General features: G+C 44.2%; 1 protein-coding gene across 5 annotated transcripts in view; it reads right to left on the reverse strand.

The window, feature by feature from the left end:
- LOC105487750 (TBC1 domain family member 1) overlaps nucleotides 1–4,561 on the reverse strand; it is a 248,177-nt gene extending 243,616 nt beyond the window's left edge. For 4 of the 5 annotated variants that reach the window (XM_011751393.3, XM_071093743.1, XM_011751392.2 and 1 more), the window contains exon 1: nucleotides 4,365–4,516. The gene's annotated coding sequence lies outside the window, so the exon portion shown is untranslated. Of the gene's footprint in view, nucleotides 1–4,364 lie in introns of all 5 variants that reach the window. The other variant, XM_011751395.2, reaches the window with a different exon arrangement.
- Between the last annotated feature and the right edge of the window lie 16,411 nt (nucleotides 4,562–20,972).

Consider the following 20,972-nt stretch of genomic DNA (forward strand, 5'->3'; position numbering starts at 1 on the left):
AAGGGTTCCCTCACTAATAAATTGTGAAGGTGGGATTTGAATCCATATCTGTCTTATCCACATACTTCTGTTGTTTCCCATAGATGATATCCAAAGATCCTATAGATCTTTAGATGGGAATAACCCTCAAATATCTTTCTAGTGGATTAGCTAGGTTGTTCTATCTAAATTTTGCTTGGCCTCAGCAATCCAAACCTAACATCAAAATTATACTCTAAAGGTATAAAATAAACAAACACAATAATAGCAATAAATAATATTGAGTGCTCACTGTGTACCAGGCACTGTTTTCTAAGCACTTTGCTTATATAAATTCACTAATTCTGACAACGAACCCATAGGGCTTACCTAATTCAGAAGTTTAGATTTGCTGATTATATAAAATGTGCTGTTAAACAAATGCATTTTCTTTTAATAAGAGAAAAATAGTTGTTGCTCATCTCAAAGGAGACAGGCACACTCAAAATTAAATGCCTCTTTGTTGGTGCTAAAATGTATTTCCTACATTCTGCACAGTTTCATAGAAACCCTCATATCAAGAGTTTTTCAGTTGGCCCAAATATGACAAATCTTTTTCTAAACATCTGAAATCTGAAAAGGGACACATTGCCCCTGCATCTAAGACCTCATCAAATGGAACTTTTGGCTTAGAAATGTCAAAAACCTGCTGGGTGCCATGGCTCACATCTGTAATCCCAGCACTTTGGGAGGCCAAGGTGGTGGATCACGAGGTCGGGCGTTCAAGACCAGCTTGGCCAAGATGGTGAAACCCTGCCTCTTCTAAAAATACAAAAATTAGCCAGCCGTGGTAGAGCATGCCTGTAGTCCCAGCTACTCGGGAGGCCGAGGCAGAGAATCACTTGAATCTGGGAGGCGAAGCTTGCAGTGAGCCGAGATCACGCCACTGCACTCCAGCCTGAGCGACAGAGCAAGACTCCATGTCAAAAAAAAAAAAAAAGCAAAAAATCTTGAAGATGAAAACCTTCATGTCTCTCGTGAAGAATCTGGTTTAAAGATCTTTGTTATTGGAATATGGGGTTGGAAAGGAAGAAAAGTCAGTGAAGGAAATTGTAAGGTAATGGTTCTCACTGAAAACCTAAATCCTTCGTCACCACTACAGGGATACAAACCCCAACACTGCTATGCTGCTGGACTCAGTGGCACGATCACGTTTCACAGCAACCTCCGCCTCCCAGCTTCAAGCCATTCTCCTGCTTCAGCCTCCCAAATAGCTGGGACTACAGGCACATGCCACCATGCCAGGCTAGTTTTTGTATACCTGTATTTTTGTAGAGACAGTTTTGCCATGTTGGCCAGGCTGGTCTCAAACTCCTGACCTCAAGTGATCCACCTGCCTTGGACTCCCAAAGTGCTGGGATTATACGCATGAGCCACCATGCCTGGCCATGGACTCAGTCATTTTAATGAGCAGATTTTACTTCTCAAGTTTAATGACCAGGAGATGAAACCTGCTGAGAAATATATAAAACATTGAAACTAACATGATCATTAAACTTGAGAAGGCCAGCACGGTAGACCAGAAAAGGGCAAAACAAATGATCCTGAGGCACTCACACATACACACGAGGTCCCTAAATGGGCTGTGATACATTTTCAGTTCTCTGGGCATCTGAAAAGAGTGAAAACTGGGGACCTACAGAGAAATGCTGTGGAGAGAGTAGGAAGGGCTTCCGGGAGCTGCCATTCTGTCAGATCAAATTAAAAGCATGCTCAAAGACACAATCCTCTTGAGCCCCTTGCTCTCCTCCCTACCACCTACTCTGCCAGAAAGCTGGTGGCCAACAAAGCAGGCAGCTGTGTTACCTACTCCAGGCACCAAGACAACTGAAGATGCTGCTGTGAACACAGAAGAGGTAACAGCCATGCTGCTTGGTTCAGGCTCCCCACTGCTTGCCATGGTACATCCTAGAAGATCCTAGAAGATCTGGACCACAAAGGAGCCACCCACCCACATCTGGCTCTGCACAGGGGTACATCTCATTGTGATTGCAGACTTCCTTGTGAGAGCTGCCTTCTAGGGAAGTGGGGGACAGGGATTATTATCAGCTGGATAATGAGGAAGAAGGGGCAAGCTCTATTGCTTCAGAGTTGCACGTTTCCTCCTAATACCCACTAGTGTTTTGACAAACTATGCCTTATGGGACACCAGGTCAACACTGCATGACTGCCACCCAACCGGAAATGCTGTCATGGTGAAAAGGGGAAGCCCCAGCACTCTCAGTGGGGTAGGTAACAATAGACTATGACAAGGAGACGCGTTTGCAACATTTTCCTTTGAAAACAGAATGTAATAATTTATAACTACACCAGTGATTTTTTTTTCCCATTCTCCTGGTTTGCAAATGACTGGACAAATCCACATCAAAGAAATGATTTTAATTATCACCTGATGATTTTATTTCCTGCTTTGAACCACTTAGTCCCTTCCATGTCTCCTTGCACTCAATATTGTTAGAATACTCTACTTGTGTTCACTTCAGAAAATATCCCCTAAACTCTTCTTTTTTAAGAGATGGGATCTCACTTTGTCACCTAGGCTCCACTGAGGTGGCACAGTCATAGCTCACTACAGCCTCGAACTCCTGGGCTCAAGTGATCCTCCTGGCTCAGCCTCCCAAGTAGCTGGGACTACAGGTGGGTGCCACCACCCCTAGCTCATTTAAAAAATTTTTGTAGAGATGGGGTCTCAATATCTTTCTTGAACTCTTGGGCTCAAACGATCCTCCTGCCTCAGCCTCCCAAAGTGTGGGGATTACAAGTGTAAGACACTGCTCCTGGCCTAAACATTTTATATGATACCTTTTAATTCACAGCTGTGGCTACTATCCAGTAGCGACATGTTATGTCAATGGTTACTTATAGATAAATCTGGAGAGAAAGCACTTGTTGGGGTCTTATTTTTCTATAACACGCCAGAAAAAAATAACGGGAAACAGGCAGACTGTGAGACTATGACAGCATCCAATTTCAAATCGTTGTAAAACACCTGTTTACAAAAGCAGTTAAACCTTTACTATGTAAACTCTTTCATGCCATGTCCTTATTCCTTAAGACAGCTCCTAGGAAGTTGATGATGACGCACACTTCTTTCCCGACCAAGAGAAGCCATCTCAACTCTAGAAAAAGGTGCCGAACTCACCTGTTCAGGTATTCCTAACCCACGGGAGTGACAGAACACGAAGAGTCAGAAATGTAAAAAGTCGTTCTGCAAGGTGGATTCTCAGCCTCTGGGAGCAGCTCTCCTTTCATTCTTCCACCCCAATCCCTCCCACATACAGCTGACTTCCAAAACACAACAAAAACCAGAGGTGGCCATTCTCCAACTCCTACCAATCCCAGTTCACATCTAGAGAAGAAATTTCTGCCCTCCTAACCGGGTTTTGGACCAGGGCCTCTGCATTCAGCTTAGGTCCAGTGCAAAAAGTTCAGAAGTTTGAACCTGTACAGAGAGCTGAGTTTCTTGGGTGTGACCTATTTAAACCAGGTCATTTTTAAATGCTCTTTCAAAGTCTGGTTTTATTAATAAATGAAATCATCCCATCATAAAGGAAACGATGAGAAATCTATGAAGTGAAAACATATCCATTAATAGGGGGCACCCTGAAAATTAAACTGTTTGGTGGAAGGAACAACCATCACTTTCAATTTGGTTTTAAAGTAACTTCCAGAGAATAAGCTATGTTAAGTAAAATCAAAACAGGAAAAGTCACATCTAGGTGGATTTCAAACAAAATGATACCTCTTTGAAAAAAAAACAAAAACAAAACCTAATGCCCGGTGAAGTTTGAGGGGGTCTCATAATCACAGAGCCGTCAGGAAGCGGCTAGAAACAATTCAGAAGGGTTTCAAAATGACTGGTACAGGATGTGCCCATAGAAAGAAATGTTGCGCGCACTGGTGGAGCTGCCAAAGTTACAACTGCAAAGTACCCTGAACTTTTAAAGGGTGGCTTGGGGTCACTCTGACCACACTCTTCCCAATGTGGTCGCCTTGCAAACACGCTAGCCCTTGAGATATTTGGCGGGAGGGGGGAGGGGAGAGATGCGCGGACCAATGAGCGGGTGGGGGTTGGGGGAGAAGCCGGCGGAGCTCTCGGGTCGCTAGCAACATCAAGGTTTCGCTTTCGCCCAAGGGCGGGGGGGAGTTTGGGGGACAACGAAATGGCAATGAACTTCCTCCCCCGAGAGACCCCGCTGGCGAGGCCAGCAGGAGCGTCCGTGGGCGGCCAGATGCCTTTCCCTCCGCGGCCAGGCGGGGCAGGGGCGTGCTGGGGGCGGGGGCGGCCGCGATGCCCCAAGAGAAGCCAGCGGGGTGGCCAGGTCGAAGCCCCGGAAGGCGCTTACCTGTGCCGCGGCGCGCTCAGAGCCCGGGGCCAGGCCGGGACGCGCAGGTGCTTGGGGGCATCCTGGGGACGGCCTGGGCGGGCGGGGCGTCCATCGTGCCGGGCTGGCTGCGCTCTTCCCGCCGCTGGGGGCCGGGGAGGGGGCTCCCCTCGGCTCTGCGCCCGTCTCTTCTCCACCCGGCTGAGGACACAGCGGGTCCCGCGGCGGCGGCAGCAACAGGCACCGGCGGACTGTGGCGGCACCAGGAGCAGCAGCCGAAGAGGAGGAGGAGGAGGAGGAAGAGGAGGAGAGGAGGAGGAGGTGTCTGCGCGCGGCTCTAGTTTCCTCCTCCCAGCCTGGGCGAGCGCGCGGGAGGCGAGGAGAGGACAGGAGCCGGGATCTCCCCACTCGGTCCCCGGGGAGCTGCGAGGGGGACTTGGTGTCCTCCTCCTCCCCACTGCGCCGTGCGACTGTGCCCGGGCACCACGGCCCGGACGGGCGAGTCACACGCGAGCAACAGCTGCTGCACTGCGGGTCCGCCGCGGCCTCCCTCCCCTCTTTGCCACCCCCCGCCCCCAAGCCCGCGGGCCATCCTCAGCCAGTGTCTGTAGGGGAAATGGGGGGAGGTACTCGGGCCGCCGCCCCATCCAGCCCCCTGCGCAGGATCTGGGCACAGCGTTTCCCTGGGGAGACGGGGGCGCGGGGCCTCGCGCGTGATGCAGGCCCTCGTGGCGGGTTGTGCAGTCGCACACCCTGTCCTTGGCGGCCTATTTATAGCAGGTGGCACTGCCCGCCGCTCGCTCGGCCTGAGTGGCTCTCAGCAGGTGGCACTGCCTGCCCGCTCTCTGCGCTCCTGAAGGAGCCTCGCCTCATCTGCACCCTCCCCTTCTCCCTCCGAAACGGACGTGGTGGAAACTGCACACAACATGGGAGGCGGAGGCCAGGGGACGACCAACCCACCTCGTTCTCCCCCGCCTTACCCCTCACCCCTTCCTTGGATGATGGCAGGGGATGAATTGAGGCACGGATGCCCTATGGGGCGCAGGCATGCAAGGCAGGAAAATCAGGGACTCTGGGAAACAGCGAAGGCGAGGTGCCCTCCCGGGATTAAAACACCAGGAAACTCCATTTCTAACCAATTGCGGGAGTGACGCAGAGCCTGGATTAGGCGCTTTTTCCTGCCCCGCGCGCCCGGCACACGCGCAGGAACACACACACGCACACGCACACCGCGGTGTGCATGCCCCGATCAGGTTTGGGGACATTCCCAGGGGTGTTGTAGAGTGCAAGGAGGAGAGGAGAACGCGGAGGAGAAGTGAAAAGGGGTACAGAGCTCGCTCCCTAGGACTAGGGGATGGCAGTGTGCAAGAAACAGGCAAAGCTCCCAGATCCCTATCCCACCAGGCACATAGGCGCAACGTCACTCGCAGGGTGGGGAGAGGGATCTGAGAAAAGTAAGAAGCATCACATCCTCTCTAGAGAAGAGTCCGCAGGGAGGGGAGAGCCGGGTGCTCAGAGGAGGCAGTTCCAGACACCCAGGTGGCATCTTTCTGGATTTTTTTACTTAATGTAGCTGGAGGTGGACTTTAGGGAAGTGGCTGAGAGTTTGAGCTCTACGGTTGAACTTGAGTCTAAATCCCAGCAGGTGTGGTTTAGGCAAGGTGCTGGACCTCTGGTCTTCGTTCTCTTACCTGCTAAATGGGACCAATACACACCTTACAAGATTTTTGTGAGGACAAAGCAGGAAAGTGTAAGTAAAGTGGCCAGTGCAGTGACACAGACGTACATGGTCCTCAACTAAAGGCAGCAGCTATTATCAATATTACTATGGCCCAGGAGGCAAATAGAGGGCTAAGGTTCCTTCTCCTACCAAGAACAGTGTGTTCCTTGAAGCCCACTGAGACTCTTGTAGGCTTTTAGATTAGGGCTGTCTTAGGGCATTCCCTGATTTCTCTAGATGCTTACATCCAGGGCAGGTATATTTAAGTGGACACAAGAGTTTTATTCACAGCTTGACTTAAAACTCTCACAATAGTGGTAGCTATTATTTGTGGAGGTGTTAGGTGATTTGGGGTATTGTGCTAGGTACAGCCCTTATATATTGTTGCTAATTTGCTCAAAAACGGCAGGGCAAAGATTGTTAAATCCATTTGACTAAGGAGAAAAATAAGAGGTTAGTGCCTACAGGGTTAGTGGGTGCTGGAATCTCCAAGATCCAAAGCCTTTTATAATATACTTGCTCTCTGGCCACTGTGTAGCCCTCAGCTCATTCTTTGTCATTGAATAGTTATTTGTGTGCGTAGCCTCAACTCTTTTTAAAGAAATATACAGTCATAAATACTGTAATGAGTAGAATGTTAACTGGGTTATGGAAATTATTCTTTAGGTTACAAGACGAGGTAAACCAGTTAAACCATATTGTTATCTCTTGGATCATACCCCAATTGTTTCATGTTTCTAACCTTCAACTCTGTTGTAGAATTCTCTCTCCTTGTCTGCAGTTAACTGCTGCACACATTTACCTCCAGAGTGCTAGGATAGCGAGAAAAGTACACTATCATTCATTTCATTGACTCTCTGAACTGCTTTTTGTATGTAACCCACCAGAGGATGGTTGAAACTGTTACCTAACAACCCTGCTTGCCAGGCCCTGCTCCTGGGAAAAGGGGTCAGGCCAAGGGGAACAGAGATAATTTGCTGGGCTCTGCTTACACAACATCCTGGCCAGAGCCCCCTCCCATCCTGCTACTCCACTACCTTTTCTTTCCCTCACTCACTCACCTCTTCTACCCTCTCTTCACCCATACCCCTAGTCCCAGAGTACAGGAGGGCTTAAGTACAAGCAGGCAGCCAGGCGGAGTGCCTAACCAGAATACAGATGTAGGAAGTGAATGAGTGGGGCCCAGATGCAGGCTCAGGCCTCATATCTCTCAAAGCATTGACATCCAGCAAGTTCCAGCTGAGAGATTTATAACTTAGTGGCAAATGACCATTTGCCTTGACCCTCACCTGGGTTAGGGAGAGGTCATGGCTTTATAAGCAGCAGCAATTTCTGCATCACCTTTCCAGCTCCCGGGACAGCTAGCACCCTAAGAATGATAAGGAGGGATTTTACCATACTTTCAACTTCCGGGACGCAGAACTCCCTCTATAGTATGCAATAAGGATTGTTGAACTTCTTTTTTAAAGCTATACAGCATTATCTTAGAAATTAGGGGACAGCTTACTATCGACCTATTTGGCCTTAGGTTTTCTAGCAGTCGTAGAAAAAATAGTAAAGGGGACTTTGAAGCAGATGGTGATACCTGGTATGGCAGGATGAAGACTGTCAAATGTGGAGAGGGGAGATCCGTATTGGCCCAGTGCAGAGTGCAGAGGTTAGAGCTCACCACTCAGCTCCTACCTGCAGGTGCCATTGCTCTAGGAGGGAAGTAGCTCCTTCCCCTTGATATGTGGCCATGTGACTCCCAGGAGAGCTGGTACCTACCACGGCAGAAGCGTGGGCCAATGGGGCCTTGGTGATGGCAACAGAGAGCTCCCTCAAGGCCCAGGAAGGTGTTCTGTTGGTCCCTCTTTAAGTCACCGATAACAAAATTAAGTAGAGAATGGGGCCAAATGCTCCTATGATTCTGCTTCAACTTATGATTCTCCTGGCGGAGTATGCCCCAGGGGCACAAGGAGTGTGGAGCTCTTCACCACCAGGGGCATTTAGCTGACATCGGCTATGGACCCATTGGCTCAGCGACTGAAAACCCTGATGCGAAGGCACCGACAGTCATGGTTGCTGCACTTTTCCTGTCTGAACAACTTCTGCACCTCCAGCTCTTCCCCAAATCCTGCCATGGATCATTCTTTTAGGGCTTCTCCCATAGGCTCTTTCCTAATTTAGCTATTTGCAGCATAATTAATTATTCATTGCCCAAAGCCAAGAACATTAATATCAGCTTTAAGATGGCTGCAGAGCTCTAGAAAATTGTGAACCATCGATGCTATTAAATCACATGAGAAGCTCCGAGGCTGAAAGAAAACAGAGGCCACTTTACTTTTAAAGAGTTAAGGGAACCATGTGTACATCTAGAATTAAAATCTTCGGTTGATGTAGAAAAAAGACCTTTAACAAAATGATTCATCGTTAAATCTGTCAGTTAGGTATTTAAATGTTCATGTTAGTTAGGAATCCAAACTAATTATTGCTATTATATATTTTTACTTAATTTCCAAATATGCATAATAAGGTTAAGAGTTCTTAACTACTGGGTCCATTTCCGAAAAATGGCATCGATAAAGGCAAAAAATAAGATCACACCGGCTAGAACCCTAGGACAGTAAGGTGGTTCACTGGGTACGCTTGTTTCCATTGGTTGATAGTGACTTTCTGGAGCCCTGAGTGGACAAGGCTTGTAAGGCAAGTCCATGCTCAGCGGGAAACGGTGCAAGATTGAGAAGCAGCACCTGCCTCAAGCATGGGAGGAGGCAGCATTGCAGCACCAATGCCAGGAAATTTGCCAACCCTGCCAATCCAAGGGATAACAGATCGAAAGAATATGTGAAGGCTGGGGTGGTGGCTCATCCTATAGTCCCAGCACTCTTGGAGGTTGAGGTGGGCTGATCACTTGAGCCCAGGAGTTGGAGATGAGCCTAGGCAACACCACAAAACCTCTACAAAAAAATACAAAAAAAAAAAAAAAATTAGCTGGGCGTGGTGGTGCACACCTGTAGTCCAAGCTACCCAGGAGGCTGAAGTGGGAGGATGGTTTGAGCCCTGGAGGTCAAGGCTGCAGCAAGCTGTGATGACACCACCGCACTCCAATCTGGGTGTAGGAGTGAGAAACTGTCTCTAAATAATAATGATAATAACATAGAGCCTGTTAAGTTATGCCCAAATATCTTGTTTTCTTTTCCTTTCCTTTTGCTTTTCTTTTCCATTTTTCTTTTCTTTTCCTTTTCTTCTTCCCTCCCTCCCTTCCTTCCTTTCTTCCTTCCTTCCTTCCTTCCTTCCTTCCTTCCTTTGGTTTTGTTTTCTGTGACAGGGTCTGGCTCTGTTGCCCAGGCTGGAGTGCAGTGGTGCCTTCATGCCTCACTGCAGCCTCAACCTCTTGGGCTCAAGCTCTCCCCTGCCTCAGTGTTCTGAGTAGCTGGGACTACAGGCGCACACCACCACACCCAGCTAATTTTTAATGTTTTGTAGAGACGGGATTTCACCGTGTTGCCTAGACTGGTGTCAAACTCCTAAACTCAAGCAATCCACCCACATTGGTCTCCCAAAGTGCTGGGATTATAGAAGAGAGCCACTGCACCCAGTTCCCAAATACCTTAATTAACTATAGGAAATATTCTTCATGACAAGAAAATGAAAATCAAAGTCAGGGACTATATTACATAGACTTGTCTACAATACTAGATCCCTGGAATTGCTTTCCGAAAGGCATAAGATTAATAAAATACAATGATGCAAAAAAATTTAAATGAGCAGATAGCCAACATAGATTTTAGAATTTCAGCAATTGAAATAAAAAAAAATTTTACTGCATGAAGAACTCAGGCTTACAATGCATGAGACAACAGTAAATGCAGTGTGAGAATGGGTGAACTGTATACTTAAGCCCCAGAGGAGGCTTCTGTGAAGTATCTAATCTCCTTTTATGGACAAAGCAGATAAAACTCTGGGCACTGGTTCCACTTCCTTTTCCAGCAGCCTCTCCTGTTTGTTAGTGCTCTACACAAGCGACTGCTCCACGCAGCTCTCTGACGACGTCCAGCCTCTACTTGGGGTTCTCACTTTCCACCCGAGCTGGTTCCGTGGGTCTGGGCACCAAGTACAAAGTTTGGCAAATGCTAGATGGCACATCATTTTTAAATTATGATATCTAAATTTGTCTAAGGTCAATGAGAAATTTTGTACATTGCCAGAGCTAGTTACGGATCTTGATGATTTTACTCAGACTGGGTAAGCTGACTAAGCTCTCTACCCTGCAGCAACCCCACTTCATTTTACCCCGAATGCCATTGGTGGTACCTAATGTGTAATCTCACCTAGAATGCACGAGCTGCTAACTGGTTTCCCTGATTCAGCCCTCACCACCCTGCAGTCTGTTCTTAACATAGCAGCCACGTGAATCTACTAAAATATCATTTGGGCCATGTCACTGCTTGGCTTGGAATCCTCCCGTGGCTTTCCAGATTTCCCAGAGTAAAAGTCAAAGTCCTTATAATGGTTTAGAGGGTCCTATAGGATCTTCTCCCCCAACCCCCACACCACTACCTCTGTACTTTATCCCCTGCTCCCAGCCTTGACTCACTCTGCTCCAGCCACACTGGTCTTGCAGTTACGCAGAGCTGCCAGGCACACTCCTGTCCCAGGGCCTTTGCATTTACTCTTCCCTTTGCTAAGCATACTCTTCCCACAGAGATTCACATTGGCCCCTTATTTACTTCACTTCGTTTAAATGTCACCTTCTCCAGGCCTTCCTGACCAACTTTTTGAAAATGGAAACCACAGCTACACACACACACACATACACACATACACACACCTTATCCATTTTCCTGCTTTGTATTTCTCCATAGTACTTACCTTCTAATGTACTATATTGGTTACTTGTATATCTCATTTGTTATCTGTTTCCCCCTTCCCCTTCCATGGGAGCAGAGAATTTTGACTGTTTTATTTGCTGCTGTATCTTCAACCCACAGAATGGAGCCCAACACATAGTGGGCATCCAATGAATATGTGCTGAGTGAATGAATGAATGAAAAAACTAATTTGTAACATATAGCATTTGTGAGTTCAATGCATGTCTTTATATAGAAAGAGAAGAAAACCTAGAAATTCTAATTTAATAGATAGTACTTCTATTAGATTAGATTTTCTAGGTTTTCCTCTTGCCTAGAAAATCTAATCTAATAGATAGTACTTCTATTAGATTAGAAATACTATCTATAGAAGTACTGTCTATTAGATTAGAATTTCTAGGTTTTCCTCTTGTTGAGAGCTCATCAGATTTCTCAGCTGTCCTAAGATGTATGTCAGTACTTCCCTACAAGGTGAGCTAAATGTTGAAGCATGTGACTCCTTGTTTAACCATCAACATAGACTCTAATTTCAGATATACTATAGAAGGACTTTACAGTCAGGAACAACTGATAACTCATCAGCAGTCAACATTCGTTAGAAGTTTGGTTGAGAAAAGTATGATCTTGGAGACCAGCATGAAAGATATCCAGTCCAATTGGTCCTCTAAAATCTGGTCCCCTAAAATCAGTTCTTTATCAGATCAACCCAAGTGAAGATCCATTTGCCTGGAGTGTATCTAGAAAATGTTCTTTTATTGAGTTTCACTTTCATGTTATTCCGTTGGTCCATATTGGGGGAACGCATTTATAAAAACACCCTGTTCAGTCTGAAGATATCATTGAGGGTGTTTATTAATACCTTATACAACGTTCTTTTAAAGGGAATCCAGGAAAAAGTTTATCCTAAGACTCTACTAAGACAAAGTTTTCTTTCCTTGTGCAACTGATTATACCTTCATCCTCGCACTGATCGTGTGGGGTTCACTGCTTGGCAGGCACCCAGGACATTTTGTGTGCTAAGTCAGTGATTCACAAATGCCCTTTCTAAGCCATTGCCAGTTTGTGCCACTTGTCATCTATCCAAGACAAACTATAAATAACAATGTGTAATTTCATAAAACCAAACTGAATTTCTCTGTCTTCTGAGATCATGTTCTTCCTACCTTATAGGTACTAACAAATAAGTATTTCTTTTATGAAATTATGGTGAGAACCAATGGCAGGATCCATTGCTTTGTGCTTGTTTTATAATGTCTTTCTTTACTTGACAAAAGAACATTATAGCACCCCTTTGTCAATTCCTAGTGTTTGGAGAAATGTTACTGGTTCAGAAAATCCAAAGTCTAAAAGCAGTGGTTTCTACCTAATTCCTAGCTTCATTCTATCTCACCTACTGCCTTTTCCTTTCGTCCTGTTTTCTTACTCACTTTGAATCATTTTTTGTTTACAAAAAAAGTGAATACATTTAAGCCACCTTCAGTCATTCCTGGGATGTGGCAGAAATATGAGTGAATGAATGAATGAATGAACACACTTGTACAGGCGAAGAGCATGCCAACTTGCTTGGTATGGCCTGCAGCTCCACACTGCATCAAATGTTCTCACTCATCACCACCTTGCATGGTACCTGCATAGTGTGTAGTGTGTTGTAATTTACAGATCTCATATCATTTAACCCTCTCAGCAGCCCTCAGAGGTAAATGTTATTTCTCTCTTTCCCTCATTATAGAGAGTTGGAGTTGTCCTAAGGCAGAAAACCTGTGGGGGAGAAACTGGGGTTTTAACCTGGATATTCTGTCAGCAAGCCTAATTCTTTTCGTCTATACCATATTACTGTCTTTCAAGCTGACGTTTTTGAGGATGATCATGTTTGGAGGTGTTTTGATTTGTTGGGCAGGGGGGAATAAGGAGAGTCTGGTTATTTCCTTGGCTTTCAGAATAACATTCCTTATTGCGAGGTGTTCCTGGCTGGGCTGCACTTCAGCTGGGGCTCTCTGACCCTTTAACTTCTCGGGAGCATCCACAGAACCAAGGTTTTCTTGATCAGCACATATTGAAGAAATGTGCTGCTGGGTAGTCTCTTTTTGCTCACTTTTTCTATTGTATAATAATTCATATTGTGCCACAGCATTATAGTGGGAGCTTGCTTCATTACTTCGTAATTTCTTTGAACATTAAAGCTGAGCTAGAGACGTTCAGCCTTCTTCTCATTTTCTTGTTGCTAAAGATGAAATGTAGAATGAAGTTCTCCTTTACTCAACAGAGTGTGGGTCCTTGGATAGGAAGCTTAGAGAAATCATTAAGGGGGACGTAGAATTTACCAAGATTTCCAAAGTGGCAGGTAGGTACCACAAAGTGTTTAGCAGTCTTTCAACCAGTAGAGATTCATGGATGAGCTAGTCATTCCATGGCCCTGAACTAGGCACTGAAGGGATGCAGAGAAATATGAGACAGCTTCCTTGTCTTCGGCATCCTTACTCTCTTCTAATTCCGGGTTGACAAACTACTAAAGGTGCATTTACTAAATATCTTAGGCATTGCAGGACATTCCATCTCTGTCCCACCTTTCAAATCTGTTGCAGTGGCCAGGAACAGTGGCTCATGCCTGTAATCCCAGCACTTTGGGAGGCCACGGTGGGTGGATCACGAGGTCAGGAGTTCGAGACCAGCCTGGCCAATATGGCAAAACCCCGTCTCTACTAAAAATACAAAAATTAACCGGGCATGGTGGCACATGCCTATAGTCCCAGCTACTCAGGAGGCTGAGGCAGAAGAATCGCTTGAATCCGGCAGGCAGAGGGTGTAGTGAACCAAGATCGCATCACTGCACTCCAGCCTGGGCGACAGGGTAAGACTCTGTCTCAAGAAAAAAAAAAAAAAAAAAAAAAAAAAAAAATTCCGTTGCAGTGCAAAAGCAGCCACAAACACCGTGCAGACAAATGAGTATGGCTGTGTTCTAGTGAGTATGGACGCTGAAATTTGGATTTCATGCATTTTCACATTGTCACGAAATATTCGTTAAAAAAATTTTTCCAACGATTTAAAAATGTAAAATCCATTCTTAACTCATGGGTCATACAAAACCAAGCAGCTGGATTTGGCGAGCAGGACATGCTTTGCTAACCCTGCTCTAGGGTAAGCGTTCTTAACTGTTTTTGTGGTATAGATCCCTTTGCCTGTGTAATGAAGCCTATGGAACCTTCCTCAGAATAATATTTGTAAATGCCTAAAATAAAATAAACTACATTAATAATGAAGTTCATATGTTATGATATCATGCTTTTAAAAATATATGTTGATATCTGTACTTCCATGTAATTGGCTACAAAGTATATGGAAGGCTGAGCTACATTCAGCCTTCTTCTCATTCTCTTGTTGCTAAATATAAAATGTAGGATGACGTTCTCCTTTACGAGAAGTTCTCTTTTAAGTAACCAATTATGTAACCAATTATATAAAGTTCTCCTTTAAGTAACCAATTATATGGAAATACAGACATCAACATATACTTTTAAAAGCATAATATTGTAATATATGGACATCATTATTAATGTATTAAATAACAAGATCTGCCCACAGGTGTAATAACTACCATGATTTTGAGATAGTGATAAAGATATATGCTATTCTGAGATACTTGTTACAACCAAAATGTGACGTGAAAATCAATGATTTCTGTTGATGACAATGTCATGGGGAGTGATAATACTATTATGGTTTGTTATCTAAATTTGTAAAGGCAGAAAAATCTAAATTGTGATTAGAACTGCTAGAAGTAACTTAAAAAATGTATTTTTATTTTCCATCCAAGTTCACTGACCCCTTGGAGTCTATGCACAGAACCATCAGAGAGAACCTCTGATCTTAGGTTAAGCACCCATAAGAAATCAGTGACAAGACTCCCTACATCTGTGCATAATCCCTCCTTAACGTTCTGGAACCACAAGAGGCTAAAGCCTCTTTAGATTTGAACATTTCTTGAAAGGAAGAACTCATACTTGTCTCATTGACCAGCATCGGATGGTCTCAGACCACTTCCTGGCTACATGAACTTGAACAAGTTATTTTCACTGAACTCTGGTGTGTCTATGTGTCCCCTCTTTAAGATGATGGGAATAAAAATAATAGTACTTACCTTATGTTGTTGATAGGGTTAATGAGTTAGTAAATGTAAAACACTTGGAACAGAACTGGCACGCAGTATAGCATATCATGATCATTGTCATTTTTCAGTGATGTAATTCTCTCTTGTTCTTCCTTCTCTGGATGCTATCAGCTCTTTCACGTAGACTTCTCTCTCTTCTCTTCCTCTTTCTGCAGGGGGGAACAGGAAGCTAACCCAAGAGGATGTTTTCTTTCAGGTAAAAATTCAAATAACTTCAATCTCAGCCAGGCGCAGTGGCTCATGTCTGTAATCCCAGCACCTTGGGAGGCTGAGAAGGGTGGATCACCTGAGGTCAGGAGTTCAAGACCAGCCTGACCAACATGGTGAAAACCTGTCTCTACCGAAAATACAAAAGTTGGCCAGGTGTGGTGGTGCACGCCTGTAATCCCAGCTACTCAGGAGGTTGAGACAGGAGAATTGCTTGAATCTGGGAGGCGGAGGTTGCGGTGAGCCAAGATTGAGCATTGCCAAGATCGAGCATTGTACTCCAGCCTGGGCAACAAGAGTGAAACTCCGTATCAAAACAAAACAGAACAAAAAACCCTTCAATCTTTTGGAAAATTAAGACTTCAGGAATTCGGTGGTTGTGCTGCTGCAGAAACGCTATAATGATTGCTTTAAGGAAAAAGTTTGGAACATTCTTCCCGCTTTAAATGGCCAACGTTTTGCCAGGGAGGGCAGGGGAAGCTTATCCAAACTGAGTAACATTTTTAAAGTTAAAATTTAACAATGTAAGTAGTCTTTCAAACCCTGTTTCCCCTCCCACGATGAGATGTTGTAGGGAGCTAACAGGTACAGGGCAAGCACAGTCAGGGTCAGGCAGTTCCGGCAAGAAGCAGACTAGCAGGTGTGGAGAAGACTCACAAGTCAAATGCATATAGTGCAGGATAAAATATAACAATTTTTTTTCTTTTTTTGGGATGGAGTCTTGCTCTGTCGCCCAGGCTGGAGTGCAGTGGCACGATTTCGGCTCACTTCAACCTTCGCCTCCTAGGTTCAAGCAATTCTCCTGTCTCAGCCTCCTGAGTAGCTTGGATTACAGGTGCGCGCCACCACGCTTGGCTAATTTTTGTATTCTTGGTAGAGATGGGGTTTCACCATGTTGGCCAGGCTGGTCTCAAACTCCTGACCTCAAGTGATCCACCCACCTCAGGCTCCCGAAGTGCTGGGATTACAGGCATTGAGCCACTGTGCCCAGCCAACAAAATGTTTTAAGAGGCACAGTTATACCCCCAAAGAAAGAGATGTTTCCTAGGTGCTTAAACTAGTGTGAACTGTCCGGGCGCAGTGGCTCACACCTACAATCCTAGCACTCTGGGAAGCTGGGACAGGTAGATCCTTTGACCCCAGAAGTTCAAGACCTGCCTGGCCAACATGGTGAAATCCTGTCTCTATAAAAAATTCAAAACATTAGCCAGGCGTGGTGGTGCATGCCTGTAGTCCCAGCTACTTGGGAGGCTGAGGTGAGAGGATGGCTCGAGTCCGGGAGGTCAAGGCTGCAGTGAGCCAAGATAGTGCCACTGCACTCTAGCCTGAGTGACAGAGTGAGACCCTGTCTGAAAAAAAATTTTTTTTTTTTGGAAAGTGTGAACTAAGAGGAAGAGCAAAAAGCAGCAGCTGAAGTGGCCACAGCCTTGGGAATGTATGAGACCAAGTGTGGCCTCTAGGACTAGGGGTTTAACATTGATACCTGACTGGAAACTGGCCCCGGGGCTGCTAAAAGGCAGGAATTCAAACTAACTCAGTTGTTACTGTTTTTTCAATCAAAAATTACTGTTGGATTCTCTTTCAAGTGGCCAGTTCTTTTTTTTCTTTTTTTTTTTTTCAATTATACTTTAAGTTCTAGGGTACATGTGCACAATGTGCAGGTTTGTTACATATGTATACATATGCCACGTTGGTGTGCTGCATCCATTAACTCATCATTTACATTAGGTATATCTCCTAATGCCATCCCTCCCACCTCCCCCCACCCCACAACAGGCCCCGGTGTGTGATGTTCCCCTTCCTGGGTCCAAGTTCCCACCTATGAGTGAGAACATGCGGTGTTTGGTTTTCTGTTCTTGCGATAGTTTGCTGAGAATGATGGTTTCCAGCTGCATCCATGTCCCTACAAAGGACACGAACTCATCCTTTGTTATGGCTGCATAGTATTCCATGGTGAATATGTGCCACATTTTCTTAATCCAGTCTGTCATTGATGGACATTTGGGTTGGTTCCAAATCTTTGCTATTGTGAATAGTGCCGCAATAAACATACGTGTGCATGTGTCTTTATAGCAGCATGATTTATAATCCTTTGGGTATATACCCAGTAATGGGATGACTGGGTCAAAAGGTATTTCTAGTTCTAGATCCTTGAGGAATCACCACACTGTCTTCCACAATTGTTGAACTAGTTTACAGTCCTACCGACAGTATAAAAGTGTTCCTATTTCTCCACATCCTCTCCAGCACCTGTTGTTTCCTGATTTTTTAATGATTGCCATTCTAAGTGGTGTGAGATGGTCTCTCATTGTGGTTTTGATTTGCATTTCTCTGATGGCCAGTGACGATGAGCATTTTTTCATGTGTCTGTTGGCTGCATAAATGTCTTCTTTTGAGAATTGTCTGTTCATATCCTTTGCCCACTTTTTGATGGGGTTGTTTTTTTCTTGTAAATTTGTTTGAGTTCTTTGTAGGTTCTGGATATTAAGGTGGCCAGTTCTTATTTATGGTGTCCTATTCTTTCCCCTAGAGTGCTAGAAACCTGAGAGGACTGCCTACTTTATGAAAAAAGGATCCTGGATTCCCTGATACAGGACTAGAGAAACTTGTACTTTACTTGAGACTCTGGGTAGGGATTGAGTGGGCCAAGCTGGGGGGAGTTCATGATCAGAAATAAAAACTCCAAGCCTGTGTCACACAGAAGCAAAACATGTGATTTATGCTCACAAATTAGTGCCAGAATCCTAAGCTAATAAAGCTATGTAAAAATGCCCCAGTAACTGTGTTAGTTAGAGAAGTTATAAATATCTTCTCCCAGATTGTCAATTGTGTTTTAAATGTTTATACGGTCTTGTTGTACAGAAGTTTTAAATTCTAATGTGGCTGTATCTTTTGCTTTATGGCTTAGGCTTTTTGTGTCTTGAAAAATCTTTCTCTATCATCATATCCTAAAGACAATCTCCTACAATTTCCTCTAAAACATTTAAAGTTTGTTGTTCATATTTAGATCTTGAATTTAACTGGGATTTATTTATTTATTTATTTATTTATTTATTTATTTATTTATTTTAGAGGCAAGGTCTCTCTCTGTCACCGAGACTGGTGTGCAGTGGTATGATCACAGCTCACTGCAGCCTCAGTCTCCTGTGCTCAAGTGATCCTCCTGCCTCAGCCTCCCGAGTAGCTGGGATTACAGGCACATGCCACGACACCCAACTAATTTTTTTGTTTAACTTTTTGGCAGAGACAAGGTCTCACTATTTTGCGCAGGCTGGTCTCAAACTCCTGGGCTTAATCAAGCAATCCTCCCAGGTCGGCCTAAAGTGCAGAGATTACAGGCATGACCTACCATGCCCAGCCTTGGGATTTTATTTTTGATCTGGTTTTGGATATGACTTGAGGCAGGGATCTAATTCTAGCTTTTCCACTTGGATAGCTAACTGCCCCAGATTTTTGTATTCAATAGCTCTTTTTCTTATAGACCTATGATACCGTGTTTGTCTTATACCATTTTCCTTTCATACATATGCCTATTCATTATTCTTTTCTATTGGTTTACTTGTCCATTTATTTGCCAATTTTACTTCCTGTACCTTTATAATACATATTACTATTTGGTAGTATAATTTTGTTCTTCTTAGTGTGAAGAATTGTGAAGGGTCTGAGAATTTATTCCACTTGCAAACTAACAAGTTAGCCTGTCATGGGTACAATAAAAAGATATGGGACTGGTGAGTCAGAGGCAAATGATTTTGTTGCTCAGAGTACAGCAATTCTAAGCTTCATGTTCACCTCATTTACCCTTGCACCCAAGTCCTATGTGTGACATGGAAGGGCTAAGAGGATGCCACACACAATACAGTGAAGAACTCAAGTTTAGGAAACCCCACACTTGCTAGCAAATCTGCCAATCCTTTATCCAAGAGGAAGCCATTTCTTCATTATCCTGGACATCAAACAAATCTGCCATTGCCCTGGAGGGAGACACTACTTCTACCTTCCCAAGCTGTTTTCTGTACAAACATCCTTGAAACATAGTACACACACACACACACACACACACACACATCTGTCAATGCCTCTCCTGAGAAGATGTGCAGAAATACAAGAGACCAATGGAGAATTGTCTCCTAACACTTACTTACTCTTTTTCTGTATTATTTTGCCTGTTTTGGTCCTTTACTCTTCTTTAGGAATACACAGATCAATTTTTATAGTTGTTTCAAGTAGCACTATGTTGCTAAATATAAATTTATAATTTAAATTCACATATGTTATTTAAATGTGTTCTTTACAACCACATGTAAATAGTATCTTATAATTGTTATTGTAAGTGTATAAAGCAATTTTAACAGTTTAAAAAAGACCACAAAACAAAAAGTTTTAAAAAAGTAAACAAAACAGTGACAGTAACAACAGAAACAAACTAGAAAAACCCCTGAGACCTTGCAGAAGCAAACCCAAAATTGCTTTGTAATCGCATTCCTGCAGGGTAGGGCACAAAGAGCTCTCACCAGCTCAACAAACAAACAAAACACTCTGCCAAAGATCGAAAACAAGAAAGCTCAAAACACTAGCAAGTAACTGACTCTGAGGGACAGTCAACACGCACACCCAAGTGCAGAAATAACATTTCAAGAACTTCAGGTTATAGAACAAATGGAAAGAATAAAAGAAGTATTTAGAAATTATTCCAAAACTGAAAGCAAAAACAGGAACCACAAGAATGGATTTGGGCACTAATCGAAAAGAAAAGGAAGATCTGAAAAGAGAGTGAATAGAACTTTGAGGAGTTTGTAAAAAGTCACTGAAATTCAAAACCCCCAAGAAAAGTTAGCAGATTAGAAACAGCTAGAGAGGCTGGGTGCAATGGCTCACGCCTCTGATCCCATCACTTTGGGAGGTGGAGGTGGGCGGATCACTTGAGGTCAGGAGATCGAGACCATCTTGGCCAACATGGTGAAACCCTGTTTCTACTAAAATATAAAAAATTAGCCAGGCATGGTGGCACGCGCCTATAGTCCCAGCTACTCAGGTGGCTGAGGCAGGGGAATCGCTTGAACCCAAGGGGCGGAGGTTGCAGTGAGCCGAGATTGTGCCACTGCACTCCAGCCTGGCAACAGAGCAAGATTCCATCTAAAAAAAAAAAAAAAAGAGCCAGAGAGAGATTAGTAAACTAGAAGACTGCTCCAATGGAGTTGCTAAGAAAGTAGCACAGAGATAAAGTAGTGGAAAACAATAAATATGTACCCAATGAAACTGCAAAATACTGAAGACAAAAGTCTTAAAAGCAATCACAGTGATCAAAAGACACAACCTCCCTTATGTGAAGTTCAAGATCAGGCAAAAACTCATCTATCTGTTCGCTGTCAGAATAGTGGTTATTTCTGGTAATTAAGGGCAGGGTTCCAACTGGGAAGAGGCATAGGGTATCCTTTGAAATGCTGAGATTGTTTCATGTCTTCCCAGTTACATGCTGTATAAATATGTAAAAAGTCACTGAGCTGTACATGCAAGACTTTGTGCACTTTATTAAATGTATATTATAGATCAATAAAAATACTTTTAAAAAAGTAAACAGAAAAAAAGAAAGACTACCTATAAAGGTGTAACAGCTGGATTAGCAGCCCACTTTGGTCAGAAACAAAAAAGTCCAGAATGTTATCCAATAGTTACTTCAAAAT

The sequence above is a fragment of the Macaca nemestrina genome, chromosome 3 (assembly GCF_043159975.1).
Source record: "Macaca nemestrina isolate mMacNem1 chromosome 3, mMacNem.hap1, whole genome shotgun sequence".
Classification (NCBI taxonomy): domain Eukaryota; kingdom Metazoa; phylum Chordata; class Mammalia; order Primates; family Cercopithecidae; genus Macaca; species Macaca nemestrina.